We start from the raw sequence: 7,290 nt of genomic DNA, 5'->3' as shown, positions 1-7,290 counted from the left end.
TTCGGGTACCCACGCGGAACTCTCCCGCATAAGCTCTCGCCTTTTACCGCACATAGAAAAGCCGTACTTTTGAGTAGTGATGGCATTAAATGTAGTTTCCTTCTATATATATAGGGGACTGGTGAGGCTTGACTGGAATCGACGATGGACGTGGCGTAAGCGTTATCGGCATGACACCAGTCTGTTGGCGGCAGGACTGTCGATTCGACTACCGGCACCCGCCGCCTACCGAGGTTATCGTCGGCATTTCGATTACCGGCTCCCGCCGAGTTCCCGCAGTTTCTTTCTGCCCTTCGGACAGATAGGCGGTGGAACACGCTACGACGAGTTCGACGGCACTTAGGGTAGCCACGCGGAACTCTCCCGCATAAGCTCTCGCCTTTTACCGCACATAGAAAAGCCGTACTTTTGAGTAGTGATGGCATTAAATGTAGTTTCCTTCTATATATATAGGGGACTGGTGAGGCTTGACTGGAATCGACGATGGACGTAGCGTAAGCGTTATCGGCATGTTCAAACGTTGCCGCCGACTAACCCCAATGGCCTCATTGCCTCTAGGAGAGATTCGCGATCGATCACGCGACGCGTCCGTTGGCGGGGTTGTGGAGGACGATGCGGACACTACCCGGTAGTTTTTAGGACGTTACGTGTACCTTTTTCGCTCAAAACTGAGGACCAATTTGACGCAACTCAGGGTTGCGATGCGGAACTTGCCCGCATAGGCTCTCGCCTTTTACCGCACTTTCAAAAGCCGTACTAATGGGTTCTGATGGCATTAAATGTAGTTTCCTTCTATATATAGGGAGCATAGTCTGTCTGAGACGGACTTCAAAGGGAGGACGGCTTTAAGAAATTTTCTCCCGTATAGAGTGATGCCAAAGACGGCATGGATGTGAGGAGAGTTCGGTGAAATTTGGAAAGTGGGAGGAAATGGCAAAATCAGTTTGATAGTTAGAAACGTTGTTTTTCAGCGTTCATTTTCACCACTTTTTCACTCAAAACTGAGGACCAATTTGACGCAACTCAGGGTTGCGATGCGGAACTTGCCCGCATAGGCTCTCGCCGTTTACCGCACTTTCAAATGCCGTACTAATGGGTTCTGATGGCATTAAATGTAGTTTCCTTCTCTATATAGGGGGCATAGTCTGTCTGAGACGGACCTGAAAGGGAGTACGACTTTAAGAAATTTTCTCCCGTATAGAGTGATGCCAAAGACGGCATGGATGTGAGGAGAGTTCGGTGAAATTTGGAAAGTGGGAGGAAATGGCAAAATCAGTTTGATAGTTAGAAACGTTGTTTTTCAGCGTTCATTTTCACCACTTTTTCACTCAAAACTGAGGACCAATTTGACGCAACTCAGGGTTGCGATGCGGAACTTGCCCGCATAGGCTCTCGCCTTTTACCGCACTTTCAAAAGCCGTACTAATGGGTTCTGATGGCATTAAATGTAGTTTCCTTCTATATATAGGGAGCATAGTCTGTCTGAGACGGACTTCAAAGGGAGGACGGCTTTAAGAAATTTTCTCCCGTATAGTGTGATGCCAAAGACGGCATGGATGTGAGGCGAGTTCGGTGAAATTTGGGAAGTGGGAGGAAATGGCAAAATCAGTTTGATAGTTAGAAACGTTGTTTTCAGCGTTCATTTTCACCACTTTTCACTCAAAACTGAGGACCAATTTGACGCAACTCAGGGTTGCGATGCGGAACTTGCCCGCATAGGCTCTCGCCGTTTACCGCACTTTCAAATGCCGTACTAATGGGTTCTGATGGCATTAAATGTAGTTTCCTTCTCTATATAGGGGGCATAGTCTGTCTGAGACGGACCTGAAAGGGAGTACGACTTTAAGAAATTTTCTCCCGTATAGAGTGATGCCAAAGACGGCATGGATGTGAGGAGAGTTCGGTGAAATTTGGAAAGTGGGAGGAAATGGCAAAATCAGTTTGATAGTTAGAAACGTTGTTTTCAGCGTTCATTTTCACCACTTTTCACTCAAAACTGAGGACCAATTTGACGCAACTCAGGGTTGCGATGCGGAACTTGCCCGCATAGGTTCTCGCCTTTACCGCACTTTGAAATGCCGTACTAATGGGTTCTGATGGCATTAAATGTAGTTTCCTTCTCTATATAGGGGCATAGTCTGTCTGAGACGGACCTGAAAGGGAGTACGACTTTAAGAAATTTTCTCCCGTATAGAGTGATGCCAAAGACGGCATGGATGTGAGGAGAGTTCGGTGAAATTTGGAAAGTGGGAGGAAATGGCAAAATCAGTTTGATAGTTAGAAACGTTGTTTTCAGCGTTCATTTTCACCACTTTTCACTCAAAACTGAGGACCAATTTGACGCAACTCAGGGTAGCGATGCGGAACTATTCCGCTTGGTCCCTTGCCTTTACCGCACTTTCAAATGCCGTACTAATGGGTTCTGATGGCATTAAATTTAGTTTCCTTCTCTATATAGGGGCATAGTCTGTCTGAGACAGGATTGTAACATTGTGTTAAGCCTCCTCTCACCTTTTAACCCGGCGTGCCCGGGACCTGTGGGCTGGTCACGGCCCGTTTCCACACAGGTGGTGAGTACTAGCGAAAACGACTGCCGATAGTGTTAAGAAATGGCCGAACAAAGAATGTAAGAGGCCGAGAGATATTGAATGAACGAACGTAATGGTGGATTGAAACAATATATTGGAGCGAAAAGAATGTTGCGAGAAGTGATGGTTTTAAGAACACTGTGCGGCGTTTTCCTAGTAAGTTTGTCGTTCTACCCGTCTCGGTGGATTCGGCACCACCTGTAACGGTGGTTTTTGACGTGCCTCGGTGGAAGAGGTTACTGTCGTAAAATATATGGGTAGCTGTTTCCCGTTCCCTCTCGGTCCGTGCGGGGATAAAAGCAGTACGTGCGTTCGACCGCACGCCTACGAGTTAATCCGAGCGATTAGCCGGTCTCAGTCAGAGACACACGGGATGCTGGACCCGCAGCGTGCTCTGCACGAGTCGTTGAATTTCAGCTTGTCAAACCAAGGGTCCGAGCGGCCCTTCCCTTTCACGGGGCATGTTATTTACGGTGACTGTTTCCCTTTCCCTCTCGTTCCGAGCGGGGATAAAAGCAGTACGTGCGTTCGACCGCACGCCTACGAGTTAATCCGAGCGATTAGCCGGTCTCAGTCAGAGACACACGGGATGCTGGACCCGCAGCGTGCTCTGCACGAGTCGTTGAATTTCAGCTTGTCAAACCAAGGGTCCGAGCGGCCCTTCCCTTTCACGGGGCATGTTATTTACGGTGACTGTTTCCCTTTCCCTCTCGGTCCGAGCGGGGATAAAAGCAGTACGTGCGTTCGACCGCACGGCTACGAGTTAATCCGAGCGATTAGCCGGTCTCATTTGGAGACACACGGGATGCTGGACCCGCAGCGTGCTCTGCACGAGTCGTTGATTTTCAGCTTGTCAAACCAAGGGTCCGAGCGGCCCTTCCCATTCACGGGGCAAGTCAATAACGGTGACTGTTTCCCTTCCCTCTCGGTCCGAGCGGGGATAAAAGCAGTACGTGCGTTCGACCGCACCCTACGTGTTAATCCGAGCGATTAGCCGGTCTCAGTCAGAGACACACGGGATGCTGGACCCGCAGCGTGCTCTGCACGAGTCGTTGAATTTCAGCATGTCAAACCAAGGGTCCGAGCGGCTCTTCCCTTTCACGGGGCAAGTCAATAACGGTGACTGTTTCCCTTTCCCTCTCGGTCCGAGCGGGGATAAAAGCAGTACGTGCGTTCGACCGCACCCCTACGAGTTAATCCGAGCGATTAGCCGGTCTCAGTCAGAGACACACGGGATGCTGGACCCGCAGCGTGCTCTGCACGAGTCGTTGAATTTCAGCTTGTCAAACCAAGGGTCCGAGCGGCCCTTCCCTTTCACGGGGCATGTTATTTACGGTGACTGTTTCCCTTTCCCTCTCGGTCCGAGCGGGGATAAAAGCAGTACGTGCGTTCGACCGCACGCCTACGAGTTAATCCGAGCGATTAGCCGGTCTCAGTCAGAGACACACGGGATGCTGGACCCGCAGCGTGCTCTGCACGAGTCGTTGAATTTCAGCTTGTCAAACCAAGGGTCCGAGCGGCCCTTCCCTTTCACGGGGCATGTTATTTACGGTGACTGTTTCCCTTTCCCTCTCGGTCCGAGCGGGGATAAAAGCAGTACGTGCGTTCGACCGCACGCCTACGAGTTAATCCGAGCGATTAGCCGGTCTCAGTCAGAGACACACGGGATGCTGGACCCGCAGCGTGCTCTGCACGAGTCGTTGAATTTCAGCTTGTCAAACCAAGGGTCCGAGCGGCCCTTCCCTTTCACGGGGCAAGTCAATAACGGTGACTGTTTCCCTTTCCTCTCGGTCCGAGCGGGGATAAAAGCAGTACGTGCGTTCGACCGCACGCCTACGTGTTAATCCGAGCGATTAGCCGGTCTCAGTCAGAGACACACGGGATGCTGGACCCGCAGCGTGCTCTGCACGAGTCGTTGAATTTCAGCATGTCAAACCAAGGGTCCGAGCGGCTCTTCCCTTTCACGGGGCAAGTCAATAACGGTGACTGTTTCCCTTTCCTCTCGGTCCGAGCGGGGATAAAAGCAGTACGTGCGTTCGACCGCACCCTACGTGTTAATCCGAGCGATTAGCCGGTCTCAGTCAGAGACACACGGGATGCTGGACCCGCAGCGTGCTCTGCACGAGTCGTTGAATTTCAGCATGTCAAACCAAGGGTCCGAGCGGCTCTTCCCTTTCACGGGGCAAGTCAATAACGGTGACTGTTTCCCTTTCCCTCTCGGTCCGAGCGGGGATAAAAGCAGTACGTGCGTTCGACCGCACGCCTACGAGTTAATCCGAGCGATTAGCCGGTCTCAGTCAGAGACACACGGGATGCTGGACCCGCAGCGTGCTCTGCACGAGTCGTTGAATTTCAGCTTGTCAAACCAAGGGTCCGAGCGGCCCTTCCCTTTCACGGGGCATGTTATTTACGGTGACTGTTTCCCTTTCCCTCTCGGTCCGAGCGGGGATAAAAGCAGTACGTGCGTTCGACCGCACGCCTACGAGTTAATCCGAGCGATTAGCCGGTCTCAGTCAGAGACACACGGGATGCTGGACCCGCAGCGTGCTCTGCACGAGTCGTTGAATTTCAGCTTGTCAAACCAAGGGTCCGAGCGGCCCTTCCCTTTCACGGGGCATGTTATTTACGGTGACTGTTTCCCTTTCCCTCTCGGTCCGAGCGGGGATAAAGCAGTACGTGCGTTCGACCGCACGCCTACGAGTTAATCCGAGCGATTAGCCGGTCTCAGTCAGAGACACACGGGATGCTGGACCCGCAGCGTGCTCTGCACGAGCCGTTGAATTTCAGCATGTCAAACCAAGGGTCCGAGCGGCTCTTCCCTTTCACGGGGCACGTCAACAACGGTGACTGTTTCCCTTTCCCTCTCGGTCCGAGCGGGGATAAAAGCAGTACGTGCGTTCGACCGCACGCCTACGAGTTAATCCGAGCGATTAGCCGGTCTCAGTCAGAGACACACGGGATGCTGGACCCGCAGCGTGCTCTGCACGAGTCGTTGAATTTCAGCTTGTCAAACCAAGGGTCCGAGCGGCCCTTCCCTTTCACGGGGCATGTTATTTACGGTGACTGTTTCCCTTTCCCTCTCGGTCCGAGCGGGGATAAAAGCAGTACGTGCGTTCGACCGCACGCCTACGAGTTAATCCGAGCGATTAGCCGGTCTCAGTCAGAGACACACGGGATGCTGGACCCGCAGCGTGCTCTGCACGAGCCGTTGAATTTCAGCATGTCAAACCAAGGGTCCGAGCGGCTCTTCCCTTTCACGGGGCACGTCAATAACGGTGACTGTTTCCCTTTCCCTCTCGGTCCGAGCGGGGATAAAAGCAGTACGTGCGTTCGACCGCACGCCTACGAGTTAATCCGAGCGATTAGCCGGTCTCAGTCAGAGACACACGGGATGCTGGACCCGCAGCGTGCTCTGCACGAGCCGTTGAATTTCAGCATGTCAAACCAAGGGTCCGAGCGGCTCTTCCCTTTCACGGGGCACGTGAACAACGGTGACTGTTTCCCTTTCCCTCTCGGTCCGAGCGGGGATAAAAGCAGTACGTGCGTTCGACCGCACGCCTACGAGTTAATCCGAGCGATTAGCCGGTCTCAGTCAGAGACACACGGGATGCTGGACCCGCAGCGTGCTCTGCACGAGCCGTTGAATTTCAGCATGTCAAACCAAGGGTCCGAGCGGCTCTTCCCTTTCACGGGGCACGTGAACAACGGTGACTGTTTCCCTTTCCCTCTCGGTCCGAGCGGGGATAAAAGCAGTACGTGCGTTCGACCGCACGCCTACGAGTTAATCCGAGCGATTAGCCGGTCTCAGTCAGAGACACACGGGATGCTGGACCCGCAGCGTGCTCTGCACGAGTCGTTGAATTTCAGCTTGTCAAACCAAGGGTCCGAGCGGCCCTTCCCTTTCACGGGGCATGTTATTTACGGTGACTGTTTCCCTTTCCCTCTCGGTCCGAGCGGGGATAAAAGCAGTACGTGCGTTCGACCGCACGGCTACGAGTTAATCCGAGCGATTAGCCAGTCTCATTAAGAGACACACGGGATGCTGGACCCGCAGCGTGCTCTGCACGAGCCGTTGAATTTCAGCATGTCAAACCAAGGGTCCGAGCGGCTCTTCCCTTTCACGGGGCACGTGAACAACGGTGACTGTTTCCCTTTCCCTCTCTGTCCGAGTGGGGATAAAAGCAGTACGTGCGTTCGACCGCACCCTACGTGTTAATCCGAGCGATTAGCCGGTCTCAGTCAGAGACACACGGGATGCTGGACCCGCAGGGTGCTCTGCACGAGCCGTTGAATTTCAGCATGTCAAACCAAGGGTCCGAGCGGCTCTTCCCTTTCACGGGGCACGTGAACAACGGTGACTGTTTCCCTATCCCTCTCGGTCCGAGCGGGGATAAAAGCAGTACGTGCGTTCGACCGCACGCCTACGAGTTAATCCGAGCGATTAGCCGGTCTCAGTCAGAGACACAAGGGATGCTGGACCCGCAGCGTGCTCTGCACGAGCCGTTGAATTTCAGCTTGTCAAACCAAGGGTCCGAGCGCCCCTTCCCTTTCACGGGGCACGTCAATAACGGTGACTGTTTCCCTTTCCCTCTCGGTCCGAGCGGGGATAAAAGCAGTACGTGCGTTCGACCGCACGCGTACGAGTTAATCCGAGCGATTAACGATTGTCTTTGTTACGAAAGACGTTCTGTTCCCACTGCTG

The sequence above is a fragment of the Tachypleus tridentatus genome, unplaced genomic scaffold (genome assembly GCF_004210375.1).
Source record: "Tachypleus tridentatus isolate NWPU-2018 unplaced genomic scaffold, ASM421037v1 Hic_cluster_2, whole genome shotgun sequence".
NCBI lineage: Eukaryota > Metazoa > Arthropoda > Merostomata > Xiphosura > Limulidae > Tachypleus > Tachypleus tridentatus.
This window is presented reverse-complemented; position numbering follows the sequence as displayed.